Genomic DNA, 17303 nt, shown 5'->3' with positions numbered 1-17303 from the left:
GCAGTGTGTTCTCTATTGTAGTTCAGATTATGCCCAACAGGTGGGAACGTTGCGTTCGGGTGAGCCTCCCAGTGAACGGGACTGGACAAATTTGCTTTGTAAAAAGGGTGGGACTGACACAGCGCCAACCAAACCTGCTATTCACATTAGCTTAGCATTCCATCTGTACACAGTCTCAATCTCGAGGGAACAAAAGAGCAGATTAGCATTTTCATTAATCCAATATTAGGATGCCTGAATTAGTCTCAGGGTATTAAATATGTATTTATGTAAACTATAGGTGACAGCTAATTGCAACTGTCCTTCACTTGACTGGAAACAAGGTAGCTATCACATTAGCTAATTTACATTTCACATAAAATTGAATAAAGTATAGTTGTACAATCTACTCCAGCCATACAAAATCACTCCTAAAAACTTGCAATATGGCTGTTATATAACACATGGAACTGAGCCACAGCTGTGATGAGGAATTCCTCTATTCTCAATCATCTGTCGCTCTATAAAAGAAACCGCTAATGCAATCAAGACTGCTTTGAAATGATTTTCCACCACAAATTCTAGTGTTGGACTCAAAACTAACCCCCTCCCCCTATATAATCAAGGGAAAATGTCATCTTTCACTGGCCAAATAAGCCAGACAATTTTATTTCGTGTGTAATGATGCACAGATCCTAATCTGTTTTCATTTTGAAATAATACCATTATGAGAGCTCTGATTACAGGCTGATACCCGATGCTGAGCCATAGTAGCAGAGTTATATGAAACACTAGAAGCATGATGGCGGTAGTATTAAGACAGTCCGTGTCCTGTGAAAGATCTAGGCACACAAAAGTTTCCACGCCCTGACACTGCTACTCAGGATCTCATCAATACACCCTTATAGTAAAGTGGGCCATTTTGGCATCCAGACCACTATCTGCCCCTACTTTAGCCTGCCAGCATATTCCTTCACCCGCTGCATCCTTATTGCATTGGGTGCATGCATCCAATTCCTCAGCGAGAGTAGTCAAAATACTCCTCAATAACGCAGTGTAGATACTGTGAAGAAAAAACAAACAAAAAAAAACATTGTCTAGGTTTGAATTTCTCTTCATTTTCTTTGTAATAGAAATCTGACACCATTTGGTAACATGACCTTGTGCAGTAAACAAGTTGTTCTACCAAAAAAAAAAAAAAAAAAAAAAGTCTTGAAGAGAAAGGAAACTTCCCAGCTGTTTTTAATGGCAGTCATGGGAAGGAGAGAATCCTTCCAAAAAAGTGGGGGGAATAAGTTGCATGGCGTTGACGATTTACACAAAGTAATATCTACCTAAGGAAGAAAAAAAGAAAAAAAAAAAAAGGTATAAGAATACAAAATACTTCTCATTAAGTTTCAGACTCCTCTGCACAGCAGATGTTGACTTGGTGATAATACAGACATGATTCATGATGCTATGAGTTTGACCCCAGACGATGGGATGCAATCAATAAACGCAACTGTGCATAAAAAAAGAAAAGAAAAGAAAGTTTAAAAAACAGAAACCAATAGAGTGTGAAATGAGTAAATGAGTTTCCAGTGACACATAATCTGTAGCTCTTCTGAGTTGCCGTCTACAGAGTATCGCTGTTGGGGCCTGACTGGTCTGTCCAGGTCTGTTATATCAAGTGCCAAAAGAAAAATGCCTTACAACTTGTACAGAGTGGTGAAAGACAGAAGGTTGGCTTTAATGACTCAATTAAAAAAACAAAAACAAAAAAAAACCCAATAAATAAATGTGACATGAATGTTGTAATAATAGGATAAGAATGATTGCTGTAATGAAATTACTTACACACACACACACACACACACACACACACACACACACACACACACACACACACACACACACACACACACACACACACACACACACGTTGAGCTTTGAGCATGGCATGGTTGTTGTGTTGGCCTGAGTATTTCAGAAAGTGCTGAAATCTCCTGGGACCTTCACACACAACGGCCTCTAGAGTTTACACAGAATGGAGAGAAACAAAATGTGTCAGTTCTGCAAGCGGACACGTCTCGTTGATGAGAGAGGTCAGAGTTGAATTCCCAGACTGGTTAGAGCGGACAGGAAGGCTAACTCAAACAACCATGCTTTACAACCATGGTGAGCAGAAAAGCATCTCTGAACACAGAATGCATTGAACCTTGAGGCTGATGAGCTACAACAGCAGGGTTCCGCTCCTGTCAGCCAAGAACAGGACTCTGATGCTACAGTCGACACAGGCTCACCTACACCTGACAGCTGAAGATCGATAAAACATCACCTGGTCTTTTTTCCAGTCTTTACCTGTCCAATTTAGCCTGAAGTAGCCTCAGATTCTTGTTCGTGGCTGACAGGAGCTGAACCTGATATGGTTTCCTTAGCCATGTTTATGATTAAAACACAGTGAAATCAAACTACTATTGTATCATCTTCATTCACAGCATTTTCTTATAGGTCAAGTTTTAAAAAGACATTTTCTTCATCCTAGCTTGTCTGCAACCAGAGCAGGAGTTAGCTCCAGAGCTGTAATGGGGCAGAGAGACAGCCACTGATTTGGAGAAGCAGTTGGTCTTGCTTTATGGAGGGTAATGTGTGACTATAATTAGCTTCTGAAGTGAATCATGGGTCTCGTGTCATGCCCACTACAAGGTAATCATGCCAGTTCAGTGGCATCCCACCAGCCTTAGAGCAAGCACTCCAGGTTTTGTGGTATGTACAAATCCTCACACACGATTGTGGAGGGTTTTTCCAAAAGGAGCGTTTATCACTGTGACCTACTGAAAGGAATAGGGAAGTATTTAAAATTCATGCTTTGTTCATCATTTTGCAGCTGATATCTGACTGACCTATAGAGCTATATCTGTTTTGATTTGAATAACTTTATATTTATATTTCGGGATTCCCCTGTAGAGAACAACAGCATTGACTTGCTTTCTGTAAATAGAATAAACACAGACAAGCTGATCCCTTCTGTCTCTTTTCTGTTGAAAGCCCTCCCATGAAGATGCATGCCAAACAGATTTCAGGTATTCTAATCTATTTCGTTTTAATGGAGCTAGAATAAATTCAAACCCGTATGCCCACATCAGCAGACATGAAGATCGTCACTAATGAGAAGAAGGTGTGAGGTAATATCTGCCCTGTTCTACTTGCAAGGAAAGAAATGAAATCCTGCATCCTTTCGCAAATAAAAACGGTCCTTTGGTCAACAAGGAGAACTTTTTTATTAATAGACCAAACTCAAAAAAAAAAAGTCATGCATATGAACATAACTACAAATAAAGCAACTCGTACAAAATCTAAAACAAAACCAGGAACAAAATCAGATTGAAGTAGTGCATCTCGTCCTGAGAGCAGGGTTCGGTTACTGCTGCGTCTGTCCTGCTGCATAGCCGAAAATAAAGTCAGACAGAAAGACGAGTGTATCCTTTTGCCAAAAGAGCAACAGCAGAAAGCTGCTGCAGAAAAGCAAACATCATGAAGTTGTTCAAACAGAAATGACATTCTTTAAAAATTCTTAGGAATCAATTTAAAGTGCCCATGAAAGGGCTTCTTATCTTGATGTATTTAGGGGGTCAAGCACTGAAGGTGCATAGGCACCTTACTAGGATTGTATGTTTTCTTATTAATATTATTGTTTCTTCTTATTATTGTTATTATCCCCCCCCCCCCTCTTGCTGAGATATGAGGGCATGTCACATTTTGACAAACTTTTCACATGTATTTAATAGGCATGAAACAGTATATTGTTGTCTCGAATATCACCATACAAAAATACTGGTGAGAAGAATTTCGCTTCTCTGAGGTGTATGCGATATTTCTGTTTAATATTCATTACGAGCTCTTCTTACACACTAGGTGGCAGCACCAGAGGTAGTAGCATACCGAGCACAAAGTTTCCAAGCATGCTTAGTTGGTAGTCAAAATAGATAGTTTGCGCTTCCTCTTGATTAGTTTAACGAAGATTCACAGTGTGTACCTAGCATAACCAACCAAAGCGTAGTTACCGTGAAGAGTAGTATGGAGTACGTGCACTCCGGTTCTATTGCTGCTGGCTTAACTGCGGTCTGTAACATGGGTTAAAATAAACTCCTGTGTGCTGCTAAAGGCAATTCAGAAGCACATCATGTGTTGTGCTGATAGGGGCGTAACCAGAAATTAATCTCAGAGGGATGAGAAATATACAAAATAAAATCATGATTGTGTCGTCATCATCGTCACCCCGCCTCCATCTGTATATTTATATTGGTGAGTGTCTCACGCTTGTGCATTTCGGGAGGGTGTCAGATAGCAGTAGGAGCAATGAGGACACAAGTTTGTTATTTAGCTTATAATCGTTTAAGGCACAATCTACCATCAACCAGTTGTTTCCATATTAAATATGTTGCCATGGAATACATTTAAAAATGTAGATGTTATAAACATGTTAATAATAGGGGGAAAATACTATGTATTGATATTGCAGTGGTACTGTGCTACAATGGTACTGAAGAATTTGTCGTCATTACAAAATAAACTTATTAAAATGTAATAGTATTATTACATTTATAGAATAGTCTCGTGGATCCTCTATCGGGAAACGTTTCGTACTGCATCATGGCTTTAGCGTATCGTCTCGTGCCTAATATTTAGCAGCATGATCTAAAGTTAAGAAAGCATCACGTGCGACATGGAGGGCAACCGAAAACTGGAAGTGATGCGATATCTCAGCAACGGCTGTACATTTTGCCTACAAATCTAGTACATCTCAGTGTGCGCAAGCTCTGATGGTCCCAATAGCTTGTGGCCAAAAAGCCAAAAAGCTGTGAAACACCAATTTTGATTGCAGGGGCACTTTGAATCCAGTTGTCCTTTATTTAGTTGACTGTAATTATGTGCTTAAATGTCGCACATAGCAGACGTTAGACAAGGTATCACTCGCCAAGACAAGAAAAAGAGAAGACAGAGACAAAAACACTGGAAGAGACATTCCTCTCATGCCCCTCTACTGAGACACAGGAAAGGACGGCCTCGGAAATATGTGCATGAGACAGACCTTTACTGCTGGAGTAGGAGTCTTCCAGCCCTGAAGCCTTCAACATAACCATCACTGCCAAAGGTTTACTTACTGAAACATCTTCCTGTAGGTCCAGTCATTGATTTTTCTGTGCTGATCTCTTAAGACGTGTGCTGCCTGTACACTGCTAGGTACTCTTCCTGACAAAATATTTTAGCCATTTTTTTTTTTTTTTTTTTTTAAATAGCATGGCTAGTGTACAGCTAGAAACTTGAACCTGGAGTGATGATGCACTGAAGTGAAAGTTCTCTTTGTAGTATCAGTATCCTAGTATCCCTAATAACTAGAAGCTAATATCTATGCATTTTCTGATTCAAAATGTATTTTAAATCAGTAGTTTGTTTTAAAACTTAAAATTAAATTTTCATTTTTAAATTTCAACAGTTATAAATGATGAGCAGCATCCAACAAATTATCTGGCTATCAGGGAACTTCATGAAAAGCCTCCTGGATGAAACCCCGTTATGATGCTGGTTGAGAAGATGCCAAGAATCTCCAAAGCTTCATCCTGAATACTGCTAAGAATTTAAAATATAAATTAGCTTTGAATAAACACTTTTCTTGATCACTGCATGATTCCATATGCATCATTTTATAATGTGATTTAAAAAAACAATTATTATTATAATAATACTAAAATAGAAATTAGCAAAAAAAAAAGTGTCCCCAAATGTTTGACTGGTAGTGTATGCGTTCCTGTCTGCTTTACAGCTTCAGTAGAAGGGACAGCACAGTCCAGTCACAACCTGACAGAAGTATGTGTATGGTGTGGGTTATGTTCTGCTTCTTGATTTAAAAACAGTTGCGATAGTTCACCAGGTTATGCTTCAAAATTTTCATCCAGGTTGATCCATCGAAGCCTCTCTGCGTGATCCTGATAAAAAAATCTCCTGTCCGAGAGGAACTGTGAGCAGTTTAATAGGACTTCACGACCATCTGCTAAAGTCTGCCTGGCAGCAGCTGAAAGGCCAGAGGCTGCGTCAGCATACGGTAATCAGAACCTTGACCCCATCAGCGGGTCAGAATCGCACAACCCAAGAGAAAAATCAAACAAACAAACAAACCAAAAAAAAAAAACACGAGGAGAGAAAGTAACGAGCTCCGGGATGTCTCAAAGACAGACTCACCACTTTTAAACATGATTCAGGAGATAAGCATGCATGAACGCCCTATGCTTGATAAACAGCTCTCGGCAGGGCAGGGTGTGGCCTGAGGACTGAGATGTGTATTGATTTTCTTTGTCTCAGCTATTAGAGTACGACCACTTAGTCCAGAATCAGGCTCTTAGTAATACAGTAGAACTGAGAGGGCTTAAGGTCTAAATACAAATGGATGACGAACGAAGGAAAAAGAATGGTGGCTATGCTTTGTGTCCACTTGACCCCTTAAAGAGAAGCTTTACTGCAAATCAATACCGAGTCATTCTGACTGATCATCTTTACCTTAAGATGAAACATTTCTTTCCTGACAAGAGTGGTCTCTTCCAGGATGACTGCGCCCCCATCCACAAAGCACAAGGACTTGCGGATGACAATAATATACTTCAGAAGGTATGGCCTTCATATTCACCAGATCTCAACTCCCAAAAGACCATCTAAAGAAGATTTTGGAGCACAATGTTATATATCTCTCCAACGCCATCATCAAAACATCAACTGAGAGAACAGCTTTTGGAAGAATGGTGTTCATCCCTCCAGTACAGTTTCAGAGACTTGCAGAATTTGTGGCAAGGCACGTTCAAGAAGTTCTGCCGACTCGTGGTGATCCATCTTATAAAAGTTCGTCTGTAAAAGTGGCCAATAAAAGGTTTGTGCAATAACAGGCCTGACATGCAAAAGATCGTTAAATCAACCCCAGGTCACCAATCAGTGTGGAGCTGTTTGAATTCTCAGAGTGTTGACTTTTGGTGGAGATGCATTTGCTTTGGCAAAAAGGCTGACATTTGTGGTTTTCATCAGACTTCTTTAGAACTGTACAATGTCAAACACAAAGCGGTAAAAATCCAGTTTAAGCCAAATGTATATGGTTGAATTTGTCAATCACTTTCCAGTCAATCCTCTAAATACTAGAAGAAAATGATTTTACATGCTGCATGTAGACACATCATCAAGAAAATATTAAATGACCTTAAGTGTGACAAACCAATAAGGTTATGAAAAAATATATATACAGACACTGACACTAACAGTGTATAGGCGGTAGGCACTTAAGGTCACAGTTAGAATAACTTAGGACACTAAAGACACCTTTCTACTGACTCACCAGTAGAAAGAGGCCTAGGGTTCCTGCTCACCTGCGTGAACATGCCATAGACCTACTGCAGGGAGGCATGAGGACTGCAGATGTGGCCAGAGCAATAAACTGCAATGTCTGTAATGTAAGACGCCTAAGACGGTGCTACAGGGAGACAGGAAGGACAGCTGATCGTCCTTACAGTGGAAAATTACATTTAACCATGTGTCCCCCAGACGTGATCGAGAACTTGCAAATGCTTTGGTGGAAGAGCGGAGTAACATCTCACAGCAAGAACTGACTAATCTGGTGCAGTCCATGAGGATGAGATGCACTGTAGTACTTAAAGCAGCTGGAGGTCACCACATACTGACTGTTACTTTTAATATTGTCCCCCATTTGTTCAGAGACTCGTTATTCCATTTCTGTTCATCAAATGTCTGAAACTTTTTCAGTTTCTGTCTCAGTTGTTGAATGTTTTTATGCTAATACATATATTTAAACATGTTAAGAAATTAGCTGGAAATAAAAGCAGCTGAATGTGAGAGGACGTTTCTTTTTTTGCTGAGTATATATATATATATATTTTTTTGGTCACTAAAGGCCTCCATCCCTGGATAAAATCTAATACAACAGTGAAGCCATTATTACAATTGCACCAAACAGCGCTGGGCAAAACTGTTTTCAGGCCCAATGCTAATAAGGCAGTTTAAAAAAACCAAACAAACAAAAAAAACCCACACACAAAAAAAAAAAAAAAAAAAAAAAAAAACACACAACGATTTCACTTGCAATAAACACACTGTAAAAAAAAGACTGGCTATAAATTTTTACCACAATTTAATGGCAGCAGTAAAGGAGTTAAATTTAAAGTACTGTAATATCTTAGTATAAAATAACACATAATTCAGTACATTGTGAGTTAATTCAGTGGTGATTTTTGAATCAATGCAAGTTAGTTGGGCCAGTTGTAGTGGCTCAGTGGTTAAGGCGCGGATCAGAAGGCCACGTGTTTAAATCCCACCACTTCCAAACTCCCATGGGTGGGTCCTTGAGGTCAGTTGTATCCTCCATGATACTTATTTAATGCACTGGATTGGTGTTATTTTATACTATCCAAGATACTACTGTATATACGTTTTACAGTTGTTTACAGTAAAATTTACAGCTAATATTTTACAGTACAGGTTTCATGCTTAAATAACAAAAAGCCAAACAGAACCATCAGACTGAATGCGGGAATGAAGGCTTAAGGTCACTTCCCATTGAGTTCTTATGAACTTTAAAGTGCACCTATTATGGTTTTTCAGATATTACCTTTCATGTAGTGTGTTATAGAGCTGTTTGTGAATGTAAGAAGTCTGCAAAGTTTAAAAAATCAAAGCACACGACAAACAAAAGGAAGAAACCGATTCTGAACAGCTGAAATGAGTCGTTAGTAATTCCAAACTTACTTCCTGTACTAACTTACGTAGGTTTGTAACAAAAAACCCCGCCTCTGGTCTGCAACGGCTGCTCGCTGACAGACGGAGCTGAAACTTGTTATGGTAGTGGGCGTTTCCTTTTTTAAACACGCTGACGGCGGTAGACCAATCACAACAGACTGGGACAGTTGACCAATCAGAGCAGAGTATGCTCTCTGAAAGGAGGAGTTTAGAATGAATCCTTTAGTACTCTTTATATATCCCTGTATTATTCTCCTTACTATCTCTTAACTCTTCCTTCTTTTCTTTTTGTCTTTTTTTGACTGCTGTTTAGGGGGCTAATTATGAGCACGTTAAAGTGCTTTTTGAACTTGGATGCATGTAAATCTATTGTATGAGACCTTTAAAACAAAATTAGGCCAGTTTCAAAACCATAATAGGTGCACATTAAAGTAAAATTCCTGACCCTTAAAAAATGACATGAGCACTCTTCTTTCCATTCACAACTGCAACACCGCAAATAAATGCACACAAATAGCGCAAAATGGCCGAAACGGCAGAAATGAGAGAGGGAAAAAAAAAATAAAAAATACATACTTTTTTTTTTTTTTAAACAATGGTAGTTCCACCCATGCATACAGGATGTGGGTCGCGAATCGAATCATACTGTATTGAATAGGTGATGCCTGATAAAGAAATAATGGATGAACAGGATTGCGACAGCAGGTAAAGCTCATCCTGTCAGACTCACTAATGAGATGAAATTCCAGAAGAGATAAGAGATTCACTCTGGAAAGTGACATGAGAAATAATCTGGCAGTAATCTGTGTGGAAAAAATTACGTTCCACTGATCAGGTATCTGTGCATTTCACATAACGTGGGATTAAGGGGATAAGCAAATGGAAAGGACAAAATCATTGACATGCCATTGTTTTTCCCCTTCAAGGCTTAGGCAGGGCCTGGCAGCAGTGTGAATCTGTCCCAGAGGGTGTGCTTCTCAGCATCCTCCGTTTATTAAATAGAGGAAGCTCTGTTGAGTCAGCCAATAGCTCGAATTCGTGAGGGTGGAGGGGAGGGGCCCATGAGCAACCACATGACCTCATCCAGACAAAGCTGAGCTGTCCAGAGCAGGGAGCGGCTTGCACACTTGGTCGAGTCACCATGACTACCAGCCGGTACACATTTACACGCCCTCCAACACACACACACACACACACACACACACACACACACGAAAAATTCACTGATATTTACAGTCTCACTCTATTGTTATCGTACAGAGAAGCACAGTCTGCTCATCTGAAGCATTATTCAGAAAATTCCAATCCTGTTGCAACCGTTTTCCGTGAGTAATCGCTTACAGCTGAGATTTGCAAAAGGGATTTATGCTTGTCAACAAGCCAGACAAATCTCAAAATCAAGAACTGGTCAGCATACAACATACTTTCCTCAGCTGTAGTGCAATAAAAATATCACAAAAAACAAAACAAAAAAACATGCCATCACATTTTAGGTGCTGTCACATGTATACCTTCTTGGATGGAATATTACAATAAAACCGCGCTCTCTGCCATTTGCTGATAGCAATTCCAGTTGGAGAGATGATGTCATACCGTACACAGCTGCTGGATAGCACTTTGGGAAATGACATCAGTAGCGCTACATATCTGTGGAACCACATCTTCTTGATTTAAAAAACTCTATTTCGAGACACTGCATAGAGAAATTTCCCTTCCTAAATTTCACCTTTAAGCCATGATCACTATTAACCCCTTAAACTCCTGAGATGCCTCAGACTTGTACTCTTCACTCTCATATCTACACACCTTTCTCAATAATTCACACATCGCGGTTACTGAATAATGGGTCTCTGCATGAGTAACTATAAAATGACGTGGGTCTTTAGTTTGACACTTCACCAATTAATATAACCTAAAGGATCAAGAAAATGTCATAACCTTATGATCGAAATATGCATTCAATCCGTTATTTTTCTGTAGCCACTTTATTCTGGTCAGGGACCCGATCACGGGAACACTGGGCACAAGGACGAGACACACCCTGAACGGGACATCAGATCATTGCAAGACACCATACACACACACACACACCTAGGGAAGATTTAGAGCAGCCTTTTCACCTACTGGCATGTTTTTGCGAGGGTACGAGGAAACCAGAGAACATGAAGAAAACCCATACAGACACAAGGAGAACATGAGAACTTCCACATAGACATTAACACGTGTTTAGGATTGAACCAGGAACTCTGGAGGTGTGAGGTGGCTATGCTATAATCTAAACATATTTAACAAGCTAAAAATTACTGTACAAATGTGTTTAGGATAAATATGGTATCAATCCAAACAGTACAGCTCTCATCAGAACTGGCCCGGTGTGGACTTATTCCTCTAAAGGTGTGAGAGCGATGATGTGCGATTCTGCACACGGTCGTCTGAGACAGTCTGGCAGAAAGATTTGTGTCTGCAGCACTGAAGGCGAGACACTCCCTTTACCACCTCGTCTGTCGTTCACCTCGCCGTGTCCCAGCACTGCACAAAGCTGAGAAACAAACACTTACTCATATATATATATATATATATATATATATATATATATATATATATATATATATATATATATATATATATATATATACACACAAACTGTTCATTTAATTATTACTGAACTGATTTAACTCTAAAATCAGAAGCAACACAGACTTCCTCTGACCATCTCAGTGGACATGATGTCCACTGCCACACCCTGGTGACTCTCCATTCTTCTCTCCACACAACCTCAGCAATATGATGCACAACCTCAGTTTGTGCGTGTTTGCTGCATTATATAGCAGACATCCCTGTTCTCAACTGTGCCATATCGAACACATAGAAGTCCTTTGTTGCTGGCATAGCCGTAAATGTGTCAGACAGGCTGCTGGCTGTTTGTGCTAACAGTTTGAACTAGAGGCTGGCTGTGCATGTCTGTGTGTGTGTGTGTCTGTGTGGAGGAGGGGTAAAAGGATGCAGAGGAGGTGAGGTGGGGCTCTGCGGAGGAACAGCACAAAGATAGTGACTGTGCAGAAACACATTCTTTGTGTTTGAATGACATGAAATGTTTTTGTTCTTTGTTTTTTGTTTTAACAACAATCTAATTAAGATGGTATTTTCTGTGATGCATACTATACACACAATGCTGATAAAACCGGGGTAAACAGATGACCTGATAAATATGTCAGGCTTTCTTATCAGCAGACACAAGTACTCAGTTGTGGGTTCATTTTAAAAATATAATGCATGATGTAAGGAATAAAACCCCAACAGGGCATGTTGTTATGGAAACTTAGAAACCAACACGGCTCTGGTGGGACACCCTGAAGCTGATCATTTTCCTATAACAGAAGGTCCCGAAGTGTTTTATTCCTCTTATACCACAATCACAATATTTAATTTGTTAAAGAACGACATGTTGCACTGTAATATTGTAGAATGTCCTTGAAACAAATTAGTTCCTGTTATCACTTACAGGACCTCTGGGGGTTGATGAGGGTATAGCTGCTGCCTCCCCCCCACTGACCATTCACCGACACTGGAGACTCCTTCCTTAAATGTTAAATAAACATCCCCTAACAGAAAGCTTCATCATATCAATGATTATACTTTTCCCCCCTTGGCTACATAGCAAAACAATTATAATCCATTTATTATTAACCTTAGAAAATGGAGGTCGTCCACTGTATCAAGTCTCAGCCTGTTACTACAGAAACGACAGCATGTTCATATAAACCCGTCATGCTCGCCGTTATAGAAAATGAACTGGAATCTTCTGACCAGATTTGAGAATTCATTAGTGCCATGGTATAAATCTGCCAAATTGTTTTGACGCAGTGTTTTGTTTCGAATTGATCAGACCACACATAGGGCATGATATACAGTCTCTACAGGTTAACAGTGCTCTGGCATAGGGCCATGTCTACACCTTTCTGCATCTGTTTGTCATGCTGTTCATGTTCATCATGTTGAACTTTATGCATGGAAATTCACTCAAGAGTAAAAAAATGAAAATTTTAACATACGATGTAATGGAAAAAGATTTAGATCTGGAAAAAAATTAAAACGCTAAGGATATTGAACGAAAGCCTGTAAAGCATAACGCATGCAAACGCATGCTAACTGGCCCCCACTAGATTTCAGTCACCATTCCTAACATTAGCATGTTTAGGGGAAGTATTCTTTTAGTGACAAGACAAGGAGGTCACTTCACGCTTTTGTTAAACTAGGATTAAAAATAAAATGGCTGAACATGAGAGAGGACAAGATCTACTAAATATCATCATTAGCCCTGAAGGCTCTCAGGAATACTGAAAATAACATCTTACAAGGAAAAAAAAAAACTAAACACAACAACAACAATCAGCTGATTAAATGAAGCTGTTGCTTAGCAACTGATCAACAGCCTGAAAACAGTACAAATTCCTTGAACACAGATAGAAAACAAATTGACTGAAGAGGTCTCGTCCAGCATTGCGGCACTTCAACTCGGTGTCACGGTGTCTCTGACCTGTGGCTTCTTTACACGTCCGACGTTACACATTCCGTGCGGTAGCGACTGTTTCTGGAGGTTAGATCAAACGTTTACACTGCTGAGTCAGCGAGCAAACACTCTCGCTCTACTCGGTCGAACCACTCTCAACTCGTCCGAATCGGTTTGTACAGAGGAATCCTTCTTTCACAGATGCACTAATGCCAATTTTTTAAAATAAACAACACTGACATAAGAGCTCTGAGTATCGGCTGATACCCGACACTCATATCGTCATAGTAACTGTGCCGAATGTTATGCAGAACATCACAGGCATGTTACCAGCATACGTTGTGCCATGAGGGTCAACATCACACACTTCTGTGGCATAAGAAAATACTTTCAGTTCACTCCGATACCGATCGAGGCCAATACCTGCCCCGATACCGATAGCAATACTAACCTCAGATCACTGAAATCCTACTCAATCTCTCTCTCTCTCTCTCTCTCAACAATTGTATCATGCAGAGAACATGATCTCATGGATTTTGTTCAATTTCGTCACAATGAAATCATGTAAATCATGTTGCTGTAATCATAAAGGCTGTCCTGTGCTCATCTCATGACTAGTATTAACAAAATGCTCAAACTGAACATCCTTTCATCACGCTTTTGCCTCAACACTTCTACAGACCAATCCCAAACTAGGAGCCGTGAGAATATGTGGGTCGTGAGAAAAACTCAATCATTTCATTTTACAAATATCACTTTAACTATTAAGACAGATTTTGTGCACCAATATACCGGCCCTAGCCGGATGGGGTTAAATTTATACGAGGTCCTGGGTTTGGTTTTTCACTAAATTCAGCCAGTCATCTGGTCGTTTTTGTCACGTACCGATATACATTTCTGTGCTTTTCTATGCAGGTGTTTGACTGCTGCTGCTTGCCATATTTAGTCTTGTACCATGTGCATCAGTGACCCTCCACCCAGGTATTAATCACGTCTCGAGTCGTGAGATGAAAAACAGATGCTTCTTGTATACTGCGTGTTTGTTTTGTTCAATTGTTGCCGGAACCTTAGTTTGTCCCGAACTGAAATAAGATCCAGCATCTGTTCTCTACTCCAGTGCCTCTCCGACTGCCATGTTGTGAACGGAGCGTGATCACATGACCACATGATGCAAGCATACATCCTGCTAGAAACTCACTCCACCTTTGGTCATTTAATTGTTTTCTGGATGTGAGAAATTTATCACTGATGTGAAGTGTAATAAATAAATAAATAAATAAATAAATTTATTATTACAGACATCCCTCTGATAAACTAATTCAATCCGAATAATGTTTTGCATTCACACAAGCCACATTTCAGTTAAGGGTGTACGCGCTATTTTGGTCTTTACATGCTGAGCAAGAGTAGGAGTTCAGCATTAAAAATGTCCAAATATTTCCATCCACCTTCCGCCGCTAGTTCCTCGAAAACGTCTAGTGACTCTGACTCAGCGGAACAGTGGAGGTTAAGAAAACTACGCTGAAACATTTACTAAATATGGATTTACAAGTACGTCAGGAAATGAGGAGAGACCAAAATGAGGCTGTGGGTCATAGAAAATTATATCTATTTCAGGCCATTTCCCCTACACCCGTTCTGCAGTTACTTATAATCACACCCTCTGGTGTCACCCAGAAGAGGATGGGTTTCCTTTCGAGCCTGGATTCTCTCAAGCTTCCTCCCTCATGTCGTCCCAGGGAGGTTTTTCATTTCCAGTCACCTCTGGCTCATGAAGGACCTAAATATAAATCTACATCCCGATTTCTGTGAAGCTGCTCGGTCATGACGCTGTTCAGAGTGCTACACAAATACAGATGTTCTTGGCAAACAGACCATCTGACCGTGCATAACTTAACACGTATTTTGGCACCACATACATCTATATATTTATCATGATTTGAGCCAAAACACTACTGCTGATTATAAAAGGTCAGATTAGCAGTAGCTGAACAAAGACTCGGGATATGAATCCTTATGGAGTATTACGTTTACACCAACTGACTAATCAGCATGCTCAAATACTGAATCAATGAAACGGTTCCAAAGGCCAACACAAAGTCTGCAGTCTCAGTGCTGTTCATTACAATAGAAGCCTTGGAATGTCATAAGAGACACCAAAAGGATTTTTTTTTTTAAAAAGACACACAAACCCTGCTAATAAATCTTGGGCTTTTGGTGCAAGGTTCTACTGTGTATAAAAGCCACAAAAGACGTATGTAATTCATCCTCTTCAATGGCTTTGTCAGTGCACTGCGGTCCCATCCATTCGCAATCCTCATCCTAAGAAATGTCCATTATGCGTGTCCAGAGAACGCCACAGCGGTCATCTTGCATTTGCAGATCTATTGAAAAAGGTCCGGTTTACGGCTGCAGCATTAGGACTTTTAAAAGAGCTGAAACGGCTGAGTATTATTCTTGTGCTTGTGTGTAATTACCTAAACACCTAATTATGTAGGTAGGATGTCTGGCATTCTTAGTGTTACTAAAAAAGAAACATGAGAGCCATTCGATTCTGCGGAAAACGATCGTAACTATTCACCCTCACGCTGTACATATGTAAAAAGAACAGGCTTTCAGACGCATGGGAAACGATCTCAACAACAAATCTGAGGCTCTTTTGGCTGATGAACAGCTGCAACACTGTTAATGTATTTCTCTTCAGGACTGGATATTTCTTTGTCCATAGGTTCTGAACTTTGAACCTCATAAACTCCAAGATCCAGTTGAGGAGTCCATAATAACTACTCACCTTTCCTAACTGTACTTACTGAATTATTCTTAGAGGATACCGAAGTGGTTAAATTGGTGAAAAAGAGTGGGATATACGTCAAAAAGACGCATAGTGACAAGATAAACAGTAACAAAGGTGTTCGCCATTTGCACAATGGATTGATTTATGTTCTTAAGAGTGTGTCTCCAGAGTACCACACCTATAGCGCTCGAACACACGTGTAAAACATGCCTTTAACTGCAAACACACAATCAGCACACTGCTATACCGCTTACTCCTTTTCAGGGTCACGGGGAAACCTGGAGCCTATACCAGGGAGCATCGGGCAGGAGGTGGGGTACACCCTGGACAGGGTGCCAATCCATCGCAGGGCACAATCACATATGTATCAACCCAAATAAAGCAAAATGGTGGGACTTTTACCTCAATTAAGAAGAACGCAACAATCCACAAGCCATATTTAGCCATAAGCGCAATATCCGTCTTGCATCTGTCTCACATGTGCAATATTTGTTTGTTTTGTACGTGCTTCTGTATTTATTGCCATTTGTATCATAGTGCTTTTTTTCTGTCTATCATTTTAAGCGAACGCTAGGGGTGTCACTAACATTTCATTGCATCAAACACAATGACATTCAAGTTTCGAATCCTCGAACGCCGCTCCTGCTCGTACGGCTCTGCAGTGAGATGAACTCTGACTAATGAAGGCCAATGCATGGTCATGTGAATGAACCGTGTATCAGATGGGAAGTGCTCACACTCTACAGCTCTGACTGTGACGAAGACATTTATGAATTGCGTGCGTGAATCATTATATACACCGGTGTGTGTGTGTGTGTGTGTGTGTGTGTGTATTAACCCTTCAATCTCCCAGCACCCGTTGAAATCTGTGTAACGACACACATTTAATATTACTTCCACTGTACTTACTGAGTATTTTAGAGCAGTTCCACAACAAGTGAATAACTGAACAACAAGTAGACCGATTAATTAGGCAATTTATACCTCAGCGGTCTTGAATTCTCTATCCTGATTAGTCAGAAGGCATTGACTGATTTCCTAGATCAGCACAGCTCTGATAATTCCTGCTCCAATGAAAATCACAGGTTTATTTTAATGTGCTGTTTCTACAACATCAGAAACTTCTATAGTATCAACTAATTCACGGGGCCTTTTATGGCAGAGGCTACGAATAAAAGAAAATGTCTGTGATTATTTTTCTGAGAGGAGATATTTATTCATAATTTCTGGAAGGAGTCTCCAGTGTCAGCT

The 17303-nt window shown here is 40.0% G+C and overlaps 1 protein-coding gene and 1 long non-coding RNA gene across 7 annotated transcripts in view; one reads left to right on the top strand and one right to left on the bottom strand.

Moving 5' to 3' along the window:
* dst (dystonin) overlaps positions 1-17303 on the bottom strand; it is a 148462-nt gene that overhangs the window by 116501 nt on the left and 14658 nt on the right. The window lies entirely within an intron of this gene.
* Positions 13118-14745, top strand: LOC128605293 (uncharacterized). Its single transcript, XR_008385525.1, has 3 exons — positions 13118-13430; positions 14174-14239; positions 14376-14745. It is a non-coding gene; the product is annotated as an uncharacterized LOC128605293 (long non-coding RNA).

This window comes from Ictalurus furcatus, chromosome 3 (genome assembly GCF_023375685.1).
Source record: "Ictalurus furcatus strain D&B chromosome 3, Billie_1.0, whole genome shotgun sequence".
NCBI lineage: Eukaryota > Metazoa > Chordata > Actinopteri > Siluriformes > Ictaluridae > Ictalurus > Ictalurus furcatus.
Note: the sequence above shows the minus strand (reverse complement) of the source record. Positions and strands in the feature narration are given on the sequence as shown.